Source organism: Larimichthys crocea, chromosome XX (assembly GCF_000972845.2).
Source record: "Larimichthys crocea isolate SSNF chromosome XX, L_crocea_2.0, whole genome shotgun sequence".
In the NCBI taxonomy this organism is placed as follows: domain Eukaryota; kingdom Metazoa; phylum Chordata; class Actinopteri; family Sciaenidae; genus Larimichthys; species Larimichthys crocea.
Window position 1 is genome coordinate 1,964,415 of NC_040030.1, and position 12,484 is coordinate 1,976,898.

Consider the following 12,484-nt stretch of genomic DNA (forward strand, 5'->3'; position numbering starts at 1 on the left):
AGCGGTTTGAAATAAATGGGCTGAAACTTAAATACAATCAAACACATCCAATTAGATGTTAGAGTCCAGTTAGAGAGCAGAACTTGTGTTCCAGCTCTGTGACCTTTGGCCTCTCTTCTCTCAGTCACCTACAAGCAGGCCTGGGGACAGTTTGTGTATGTTTGTGCATGTGCCTGTACTGTAAGTTCGTGTGGGTGGTTGTTTGACTGGGAGTGGGACGCTAATGAGAGGACTGAGGATCAAACACCAGATCAAGCCAACAGCAGGGCGGAAAGATGCAGGCCCACAATTAGACATTTGTTTTTCCACAGGAGAAGTAGAAAATCCGTACATGCATTTAAGGAAGAAAAGCTTTTCTCGGCTGCGGAGTTAGATGGCGATCGGAAAAAGCGACTAAGAGATTCACAGCATGCCTCGAGAGTTATGCAGGAACACAAACACACGACTCGTGTATATGCATTCGCCCACAAAAGCATTAGCGAGCCCCATCAATAGGCTCTCTCAGACAATGAGGACCAACACCACACAAGAGAGCACTATTCTCTCATCACTGGCTTAGAGGTTTTGCAGACAGCTTTGATTGTCTCGCCCCTTGCCTGTAATGAGATAGCTGTTTGCTTGACAGCTCCATGAGAGCGTCTACATTTCCACACATGACTATTAACCCGACAGCCTCAGGTGCTCGTCCCCTCTCAGACTCATCGCCACATCTTAATAAAAGATTTCAGTGGCAAGTTCAGGTTGTGAGCGCCTCTATGTTTCCTGAAGAACCGTAGTTTCCTCGCAAGTATCTCTGTGGTTTTTGGTCATTATTTTTTATCAGTCATTGAATGCTGTAGTCACCTGGGGACACAGAAACACTGCTAAAACAAAGCGCCACAGGGAAAGAACGATTGTGAACAAGTCAATAATTCACAGGATTACCGAAAACCATTTTATTCAGAGGTAAAACTGAAACTGGAGGGAGCCAGGATGGTGGTAACAATCCGTCACTGCACAGGGAAACTGTGTGTACACAGTACACAAATCTAAGTTGAAGCAGGAAGTTCTACTTTGATGGATGTTTGCAGTTCGGGTAAGCTGAGGGTTGTTTAAAGGGGCCCGTGAGCAGAGCTGAATGACCCTTTTCAGTATTACAGAGGTAATCCTGGTGATGAAAGCTTGGAGATGAAAGTTACAGCTCATGTTGTAAACTTGATTTAAGAGTCCTTGTCCTGAGTTGCATTATGGGAAGTGTAGTATGCCGTGTTTTTGAAGCTCAGTGTCAGGATATCTCAGCTTCTTCTGCTCTGGTTTTGTTAAAAGGTTTGTGGTTGCTTACGTCAGACTTCTTTTAGCTCAGCAAACTAAAGACGTATGGTCCAAATCTGGTTCCGGATTAGCTGACAATCATTTTCTAATTCACATTTACATTGGGATTTTTATGTTGTTTGTTTATATGGATTAGTAAATGCTCCATAAATGTACATTGGCTATTATTTGTGACATGTTAGCTGATTAATGGACTGAAATACTAAACCGACGTCTTTAACCTGTCGACTGACCTTTGCTGTATGCATGCTTGCTAATATCAGGCGCCATCACGAGTCAAAACATGCGAACTTCAGCCCCGCCTGTTTGTTTATTAACTGGCCCGGAGCCTTCTGTCATTTCAGCCCTTTCAGCATGCCTCAAGATCTCAGTGATTAACTTACTACCAACAGGAACGGTTGCCAAAACTAAAAAAAAAAGTCACAATTCAGAATCCAGCTCTGCTTTTTAAGCTTCTGCACTATGACGTCTACAACTGGATGCAATGAAGGATGGCTCCTTGACAGGCCTCTCCTCTCTGGCATCCCTCCCCTCCTCTTTTCTTTCTATTCCTCTCTTTATCCTGTCCTCCCTTTCTATGGAGGCCCTCCGGACCCCATCAAGGCTCATTCTGTTCATCCCACATGTGAGGGGTCAGTGCGTACCCCACAAGAATAAACCAGCCACTCAATGTGAGGATCTTTGTGTATGTCCTCATCCCCCTACCCTCTCTCTCTCTCACTTACTTGTGCCCTATAGACGAGAATTGGCTCCATTCACAGTGCTTCCCTCCCCCCTGGAGCGGACTTCTCAGGGCCCTAACAGCGCAATTCTATGCCTTATTGCTCCAGCTCTTCCATGGAGAACAGTCTCGTCAAAGCATTTGTGAAGACACAGACGGAAATGAACTGGCTTTGTGCTTAGCCTTGACATATAGGCGAGATCACGTGGTGAAGTGGGGGCGAGTGTTTAACTAGAGGAAAGGGCAGAATGTGTAAAATGCCTCTAAGTGGCCATATTGGAAGGAAAACGCCAGGATGTATTTAGAAATCAAGTCGTTTTTATGAGTTTGGCCCTGCTGGCTGTCATCCAGCTTAATCCACATTGTGTTCTGACTTCCTACAGACCAAAGCTGGTTTCTCAAGCTCATCTCCACCTCATGTTTAATCTCCCCTAGCTCTTTCATTAGGACCACACCATGTGTTGATTCTAAAGAAATGAAGCGGACACCTCATTTCGAGCAAGAATGAGCCGGAGAGGGCTTTTGTCCGCAGCAGGAATGCCCATAAGACAGAGAGGAACAGTGTTTGGTCTGACTCTGGTTGCTATACCAGTGCTGGAGAAAGCCATGGCAACGCAAGCAAGAAGGTCTGCCGGACCACATAGCGCTGATACAATACGGCTGCTCGGGGTTTGTCATTCCAGTCAGGCCTGACCCAAATTACGACATCTTGGGCAAAAATGGCCCACTTCAACCCGCACACATAAACAGACATACATAAATGCGCTTGCATATATTTGGCTGATAGCGATAATAAACAAAACATATGGATGTTTGAAGTCTAATCACTGAGGAAACGGCCCCGTTAATGATTTAACACCACAGTCCATAGCTCATGGCTGCTGGATTACTGAGACTTTCCCAATTGTTTACCCAACATGTCTACAAGCCATTTTTCCATCTGCAGTTATAATTCGCAGCATATTTAAGCTTAATAGTCTTTTATGTTTTCATATGTTTATTATCTCCTATCAACAGCCTCAAGGGAAAATCTGTTTAAAATGGGAAAAGAAACAAAGAAGCAATTAGGACCGTGTCTACAGAAGCGTTTTGGTAAAATGTGAAGTATCAGGGGGAAAAATACACAAATGCAAAACATTGTTTTGATCACCGGAAACTTCTTTTGCAACTTTACCCAAAGTTTTCTTATAGAGAGATTAAAAAACAACATGAACACAGCAGGGGGTTGATATGGGCGACTCTGGAAATTACATAAATCCCACCCCCCAAATCCACACATGCATGCATCAAAAATGGCCTTCATATCACCGGAGTCTTTCGGCACAGAATACAGCAAAACTCCCAAAAACTTTTCTGCTTGCCTGGCTGCTGAAGTGACCACCACACCATCCCACTACATCTAAACAACGGGAGCCATGCATTTGTAAGAAGAAGAGAGAAATCCACTTACTTTACTTTGGAGGTCTGGTAGTTGTATGTCAGAGCTTGAAGAAGTTTCTCTAGACTCTTTTCATCTGCACCTCTGCCCAGCTACCCTGCCTCTCCAATACTATTTCTGTCTGTGGGCTGAGCATACGATAGCTGTGTAGTTTTTTTTCTTCTTCTTTTTTGTGTGTGTGTGTGTGTTGCATGTGGTGAGGGGAGGGTGGTAGGGTGGGTGTTGAATGCCGGGTTTCCTGACTCGTGATCAGGAGCTCATTACCCGCAAGGTCACCCCAGGGACGCCCCGCCTGGCACTCACTGAGACACCAGAGAGAAGATGTGAGATGGACGATGGGAGTGTGAAAGAAAGAAAGAGAAAGAGAGAGAGAGACGTTAAGAGCCAAAGTGCCTGGGAGATCCGCGGGGACGAGGAGAGAGAGAGAGCTGAGAAAGAAAAGAGAGGCACAAGTACATATAAACGGCAAGAGATGGCAGACAGTGAGAGACACTGATCCAAACAGCAGCAGAGAGGCAGATATTGAGGTGCAAGTAAACACGACAACAATATTCGGCTGTCTGGGATTTGGATGAGCTCACAGAGCGAGCAAGCTGGGAAAGAGCAGCTCGGTCAAACAAAACAGAGTTATATAAAATATCTTGTTGATCCATGGAAAAGTGAGTCCGACCACAGCAATCAATAGAATATTGACACACACCAGCTGGGCACTAGATTTGTTTTTCAGCTTTCTATACGGGCCACGTGAGGGACCTCTAATTATATGATGTTGCCTTGATGATGATGTTTTTCTAACAAGCTTTTTTGTAGCTTGATCAAACTCCCGAAAAAAGAAGATCTGGATTTTATAGTGGACAAAGTTACAGAAATCACTTGCTTTTCATGACGACCCAAAGAAGGTCAGTGAGATGAACCTGAGAGGTGAAACTACTGATTGTTTCCATCATTGATCTGTCAATTACTTTTTTGATTAATCGATTAAACATTTAGTTGCACGTTTGCATCCCAGTGCAAAAAGCACCACCTTCTGATCGCTCGTTATGTTCAACCATGCTGTGCGTTAATTGGTTTGCTCACATTAGCCAGTGGTAAGTCTACTTTCTGGAATCAGTCGGATTTGTTGTATAATCCCAGCATCATCTTTTTAAGGATGGAATTTGAGTAGCAAGATTGATAAACACTGCCATAATAAGGAAAAGTGTTACGGTTCCTCCTCAGGGGAACATGAACGTCAGTACAAAATCTTCCCGGATTTTTTATCTTGTACTTGCTAAACAAATATTCTCAAAATCAGAAATGTCAACTTTATGGTGGCTCTAGAGAAAAAAGTCAGAGGATCGCCAAAGCCTCTTGGATACATCATCTGGGAACCATGAATATTTGTACAGTGCAAGTACAGTGAATTGCGTCAATTAATCCAGGAGATATTTCTCAAGATACACAAAACTATGACCTGCTGGTGGCATTACAAGAAAAGTCAAACAATCATTCCGATTCATCCTCCGGGGACCATGAATGTCTGGACAGGATTTCATGGTAATTCATCCAATAGCTGTTGAGATATTTCTAAAAATCGGGTGTTAGGTATGGATTTGGAGGCTCCAGAGACTAAGTTAGCTGAGTAACTTGTAATACATTTTTCTAATCAGCAAAGTAATTACCTTTTCCAATAAATACCTAATTAGTAATTGATTACATTGATTATACTTTTCAAAAAACTTTCCCAATACTGATTTTATGTTCAACTAACTGATTATTTGGCTAATTGTTTCAGACCCGAACAGAACGCCACCGTTCTACATGATTATTGATCTAAGTGGCTCATTTATCACCACAATAAAAGTCAGCAAGGTGTTTTTCAAACATTTCCAAATCAACAATTAAGTGTTAAAACTAGATTTTCTTTTATTTGTCAAACTTAGAATTTAGACGATTGAACCTGGGAGTCATTTGTACAGCTATATGCCATTTAATCTGCAGCCTCTCTTTTCCTCTCATGTTTCTGGTCTGATCCATTTGAGCTCTTCTTTGTGGTCAGATATCCTTTTAGAGAGAGTGTGGTAATAAGTTGTAGATACTCTCAGGGTGTTTGGAACGGCAGATGGCTTGAGATGACCCTATAGAGCAGCACCGGCACTCTGCCGCAGCTGGACGAGCCTGGATTGACAGATTACAGCACACACAATCAATAAAGTGTACCATTAGTTCTGTCCACAAAGCCCTGTGTATAATACTGATGTCGGACCGCCTCTGTAAACTCTCTGTAGTCCACACACGAGAAATGGCCTAATATTTCACCCTGTAGGCTGTCTTTCATGGCTTGTTTTATTGATTGAGTGCCTGGCATGAATTCACTCCGTACTAGAAAAACAACAACTTTCAGCTCATAATAATAAAGATAAGCCATTTTATATTGTTAAGGTGCTATTCAGAGCCATTCAAATTGTGATTATAATGCACCATTTCGGTACTTTAATGGTCATTTATTGGTGGAAGCACATTCAAAAAGCACTAGACTGTTTGATGGAGACTAAACATTTTTAGAGAAGCATTAGCATTATTGGTCCCAATGGTCAAGTTTCAAATACAAAAGGGCAAAGTAACTTCTATATTAAGCCTTTAGAAACAGCAGATATCTGTTTCTAGATCACTTGAATGAATAAAATCCAAGATTTCGTCACCAGTTTGTCATCCAGAAAGTACCGAGCAGTCATTTTTGAATTTGCTTTGGTTGCAACAGTCTATGTTGAAAGAAAAAATTGGCATTGGCCAAAAAACAATCAGCTATTGTCATTCTTGTGTTGTTAATCAGACTGCAGAAGTCTGGGACCTGATAATGTGGTATCCATTTTCCAGATATATGTCCGGAAACATTGGCTGTGGCTTCCAGAGGTTAAATTGATAGCAGATGAGTTCCAAGATTGAGCAAGTCTCTGAATGATTACCGTTAAAATTACACTGATTTTGAGCTTTTTTTCCCTTTCAGAGCTGGTTTAGAAGTTGAGAAAAGATTCTTTCTGCAAGGTCAGTTTAGTAACAGCTCTGGAGCTTTTGATCATATCATATTATTTTCATCAGCTGATGGAGTCGCCCACGTGTCAAATTTAATCTTTTTTCAGACTTTCGTGCTTTTTTTTCTGTTTTTTGACTTTGCTGATCAAAATTTACTCTTAATATTGGAAATGGCAGTTTAGTTCAAGACTTTTTTCTTTATTTTTATTGTTAAATGTTTTGGCTGTCACGCCAGCAGTCAAGTTCAAGTCGATAGTTACTTTTTCTGATGCAAGTCTGACTCAAGTCCAAGTCTCAAGCCTAAAAAAAACTTCTTTTTGCTATCACCCTCTGCAGCTTCTTCCAGGTTGATATGAAACGGGATGACAGAGAGGTGAGGATCGATGATGAGCGGTGAGTCTCCATGTTGCAAATTTCAAGGGGCTGAGATTTAAAGAGGTATTCAAACTTGAAGTTCAAAAGGATCCAGCAAACTGAAAGCTTGTTTTGAATGTCAGAATTGGTGAGCGATAGGCCAGCAGCAAAAAAATAATGGATTCGTTAGCAAGGAGCCTTTGTGCTGTTTGGTTCATCTGCCCCAGAAAGATGTGTCCTCATCTAAAGCCTAAATTAAGACAGAAATATAAAGGCATTGATTTTTTTTTTTTGGACAAGCACAAGTAGTTGAAAGAAGAAAGATTTTAAGGAGCACACACATCAAAAAAAATATGTTTTCAGAACTTCTACCAATCAGGAATGAACGTCTTCTAATCATAGTGCTGTGTTGGATCCTGCATCTGTGACAGAGCTAACACTGCAGATCAACATGTGTAGCATCGTGTTGCACTGTTGGGGATTTCAGCATCAGCCCCAGTGATAGCCAGCAATTAGTATGACTCATACGGCACCCCCCCCTGCTGATAACGATATACTATTCCACTGCTGCCGTCTCATATTCAACTCATTAATAATACATTTCATCCATTTGCACCCCCCCCTTCAGCCTTCTCCTAAGTGCGTGATATGCTTTAGTGCCATCCACAAGGAGCTTCTCCAATGATATCATTTCCCTCATTTGATTAAATGAGATATGACAAACAATGAGAAAATGATGCAAAATGATCCTCGATGGCCCGATCCAAGAGTTGGTTTTCAGCTGTGCAGAAGGAGCTTCAGAAAACAGTTTAGATAGATATAAAAAGGGTTGGAGTGAAATTTGATCTTTATATCAAATCAAACAGCTTCCTCGTTATTTGTACTCACTTCAAACTGGCTGCTGTCATTTGGAGGCAGAAACAGAAACAGGGATGAAGTCGCTGTTAAGCCCCACTAACCCTGTTCGTTCAGTTTATATCCACCGGCAGCCCCAGTGAGGAGAAGGTAGTGACTGGGCCTGTCTGCGGTGAGAGTCTGATGAAACCAAATGAAACCGGCCTGTCGAAAGGCAGCTAAAGCATTTCTTTCACCACATCTCCAGCGGCTTCGCCTCTCCACCCCATCGTTCCCTGACAAAAAAAAAAACAGCACAAAGTATCCGCAAAGATGAGAGCACCAGGAAAAATGGCAGAAATGTCATTTTTCCACACTTTTTTTTTTTTTTTTTTTCTAAAAGCAGTTATTCGATTTGTGCAACACGTCTGGGAGGAAATGGAGATAGAATTTATGGGTGTAAGTGAAAATAGCTGTGTCTGAGAGCGCCCTCTGAAATCGTTTTAAAAAACTGTTTAGATATAAGATAATCACACAGCAGCATTTAATAACATATTCCTGGAGCAAGGGCAGATATGTGCTTTCTCCACTGTTGTTGTCCGTACACTTCATTCATCACGTGAAGATGTGTGTGTGTGTGCGTGGGGACAAAACGCAGGAACAAAATGTCTTAACAGTGTGATTCACAGAATGTACCCTGCTAGGCATATCAGACACAGGACAAACCACACATTGCACACACACACACACACACACACTGAACATCTGTGGGGCCGTGACCGCCATTTAAATCTGTATCCAGCTAAATACCGTATCCAGCTGACAACAGTACACCTAATGAAACAAGTCAAGTTTATTTAAATCGACCTTAATCACAAGTTTGTCTCACAACTTTGTGATCTGTGGAGCATACAACGCCCTTTATCCTTACACCCTCAATCCGGAAAAAGGAGAGGGACAGACAAGGAAAAAGGTTTTGTAGAGTAAGTGCTACTTGTACGGAATAGATGGAAACAGCAGCAGCAGTGGTAGTAACAGTAATTACAATACGGGGAAATAGAAATGTAGTATACGACCAATACTTTTTCAAAGAGCTACATGTGCAAGGACTACAGAAACACAAAAAGGTACAATATAAAACTAAGAACTGCATGATTGCTGAGCCTGTAAGTCAGAGTTTCAAGCAAAGTCTAAGGATCTGGGTGAGTATTTATATTATAGAAAGGGTGGAAAGAGCCCTCAGTTGATTACTTTCAATGAATCTAGTGGAGGTGCCGTTTGCCCTGTTGTATGTCCAATGTTTGCCTCTATTTTGGCTCTGTTTTGGTCTCCACCAACAGTTTTTTTGCTGAAAACAGCTGCCACAGCTGGGAAAGAAGCTTATGAGAGTGGTGGAGGTAATACTAAAGTTGTGGAACCGAAAAAAAACAAAAACATTCACTAAAAGAAGCTAAAATACATCATATAGCTGAGGGAGCTGATAATTCCCTGTGGGTTTATCGTTGCACATGACCCATTTAATGCTGTAAAAACAGTGATCAGCACCCCTTAAGGAAATAAAAGTCTCTTTTGATTTTGATTATCTTTTAATGGACAAATAATAGCACACACTTTTACTGACTGACTGTAACTTGATACGAGCACAACACAAACACCTCAGAGAATCCGATTCCCATCACGAAATCTTTATGAAAGCCCAACCTTTATATCCTGATGAAGTTTATGGCTCTGAGGTAATGAACGGTCCCCCTTTATGCCCATTTAATTTCACGAGAAGCTCGGTTTCATTAATAAAGCATAAGCTCTTGGTTGAATATTAATATTTATATTCTTGTGCCCCAGCTAACAAAAGTAAAGAGATTTTTACTTTCCAAAGACCATCCCTGGGATTCCCTGTGGAATACGACCGGCGTGTTTTCTTTTTCTGTTGTTGTCGTTGAGCTGCTAGCAACAGTTTTTTTTTTTTTACATTTTCATACAAAAGCAACTCAAGAAACAAAGTTTCATCTCTGAAGCTTGTAAGGCTGCAGCTGCATTTGTTATTCAGGCCTTAATGCCGTATTTAATCTCCATTTAAAAAACAATTTGATGGTAATTAGTCATCATACACTTTTAGCATCAGCAGGCTGATTGTGAAAATGTATTGATTGGTAAGATAATCGAATGAATGCTGATTTATTAGATACTTTTGTATGATAATGTGCTATTGGAACCAAATGATCCCCAAGGATCTTAGAGGATGTCAAGTTACTCTTGGGTGTTAGACTGCGCGAGCTCCTACCAGTCATACAAATGGAAATCTGATGCAGTACAGGGTTTATTTTGCCGTGCACAATGCCTCCGAACTTTATTCAGCTGAATTTGAATGCGACTCAAACCAGATAAATCAAACACGTCCTGTGCTATACCCCTGTCCTGGCGGTCCTGTTTCAACGCCGCGGAACTTAATTTATGACTGACAATTAATCTGAAGGAGCCAAAACACTCCAGCGTGGCCGACGGAGCGTGACAGCGTTGGAGAAAACAGCTCTCGCCCGATTCGTCTCCCAGCCGACAGTCTGGCCCCCGTCACCCAGCGTTTATCTGCGTCCATACCAAAAAAAAAACTAATTAATCTCTAATGGCTTAATTCTGTGTTTCCAGTATGGCCTGCCTATGTTCTCATTAATAGCTTTTTCAATCTTATTCTATAGTAGGAGCAAGATTATAAAATGTGTTTTTCTTAAAAAAGAAAAAAAGAAGAAGGAGGATTAGATTGGAAATAGAAAATGGACGTGATTGTTCTTGTAGTTATTTGATGTCGAGTGCGGCAGATAATCGAGTGTGAGATCTGGTAGGAGGGATGATGACAGAAAATGGAAATGTATAGAAGCTTCAATTAAGTCGTAGTTCAAATAAGAGTTAAGAACTTGTGAAAGACACTGAAAGACACGGGGCAAACTAAGTCTGTAGAGGGCGAGGGAAGGGAAACTGTGCTCCGGCATTGAATCCCTGAAAAATATCCACAACTTCTGACATGAGTGATGCCAGATCACTTTAAGTTTTATATTTGCTCAATGAGTAGATAGAAAACATCAACATGAGGTGATGAAATGCCAGAAGGGTTTCGAAAGTCTTCCTTTTTAAATCAAGACACGTTCTGTTGTGTTGTTGGGATTATGGATTCTCACTCTCCCCTTTGGGTATTTGCTCCGTGGTGAAATAAATGCAACCTTCCTGAGCATAAAATATAATTCTCTTCAACAATCCAAACTTTCAGTTGTCAAAACAAAACCAAATACTCCAAAAAAAGAAGTGAGCACTTGAATGCATCTCTCTCGCCTGGTTCACAATGGCACAGAGACAGAATGAGGGCCGGAGTGAGAGAGGTGGAGAAAAACTTAAATGACATATCATCTGCCTGGTTCTGTAAAAGTAACTTTGTGTCATCATCCAAAAAAAAAAAAAACACAGTGCTCCGTACTTGTGCTCTGAGCATCTCGGTGTTCCCGGCAGTCACCTTTAACAATAGGATTAGTGCCGAGCTGAGTAGCAAAAAAAAAGAAAAAAGGGGGCAGGGGAAGGAAGGATAAAAAGTGGCTGGGATCACTGCTATCACTGATGGAGCCTGAACCCCCGAGGGAGCACTCGTCTTTCTGTTTGATTTGTTCTCTGTCATCTGGTCTGTAGCCAGTGGGCTGGGGGCTGTTTGCTTGGCTCGGCACAGCCCTTTTATCTGCTGATCGAGAGAAAGAAGGAAGGGAAATGGCTCTGTGACCAAACGCTGAACTTTCCTCCTCCGAAGGAGGAACGCCAAAGGAAAACCGGCATTGACCCGAGGACGCCCAGGCTCCATTGCGACATGTTCCCCGACACTTACGCAATGATGGGAGTTGTTTGCGTTGATGCGAGAATCCAATTCCGTGTGATGCAACCCGCTCTGACCGCTTGCTTTATGAAGATGGCCTACCTGTGGTACTTAAGTGAATTTAGATAGAAGTCAATATCCTCATAATAAAACACCTCTGTCTCACTCCGGCTGATCACCAGTTGTCAGTGTTTGGAAGGGCCTGCAGTCCCGATCGATGAGAAAACAAATTACCACTGGCAACCTCGCCAGAGGGCTGACGAAGGAGGTTGAGCCACAGCTGCAGTTCAAACCTCACTCGGCCCTGTTCCCCCCTTTTTTTTTTTTCCAAAAGAAGATTGAGAAATACTTTCAGTAATGAGACAGCATCTGGGTGATAGGGACCATATGCAAAACTGATGGATTTGTCTCGATTTCTTCACTCTCTCTCTCTCTCTCTCTCTCTCGCTTTTTTTGTGGGATTTAAGACAGCTAAAGTGTTTGTGATTGGCACCAGGCCCCCTCGGCCTCATTCCTCTAGTTAGGGGCTTCTCTCCGAGTCGGCCAAGCGTGTAAACACACATAAGCTTAGCAGGCGCTGGTCCTGCCCTTTGCAGGTGCTCACTGTCAATCCAGGAGGTGGTAAAGTAAATAAAAGTCCATCTGACAACACAGCCCGGACCATCTGCAATCAGCGCTCTGTGGACTGCAGGGTTTTTATGTCCTTCCTCTGTTTCTCAGGCTGTAACTCTCATACTCATCACGTGAAGTGCATTATTGAAAACATAAGTCTTCTAATACAACTTTGGATTTGCACCAGTATGACTGCAGTATATGCGGAGATCTTTACGGACGTCCAGCTCAAATTACAGACAAGACACTTGTTTAAATACGGGACTTAACTCTGATCACAATACTCTCAGCTCATTTTGATTAACATCCATTTTTAATGAACTCACATATACAGCAGCCTCAATGGGAACGAGCC

General features: G+C 42.1%; 1 protein-coding gene across 1 annotated transcript in view; it reads right to left on the reverse strand.

Moving 5' to 3' along the window:
- Positions 1 to 3,808, reverse strand: part of ptn (pleiotrophin) — a 39,393-nt gene extending 35,585 nt beyond the window's left edge. Inside the window, exon 1 of the mRNA XM_019278442.2 lies at positions 3,483 to 3,808. The gene's annotated coding sequence lies outside the window, so the exon portion shown is untranslated. The remainder of the gene's footprint in view (positions 1 to 3,482) is intronic.
- Positions 3,809 to 12,484: the final 8,676 nt, after the last annotated feature.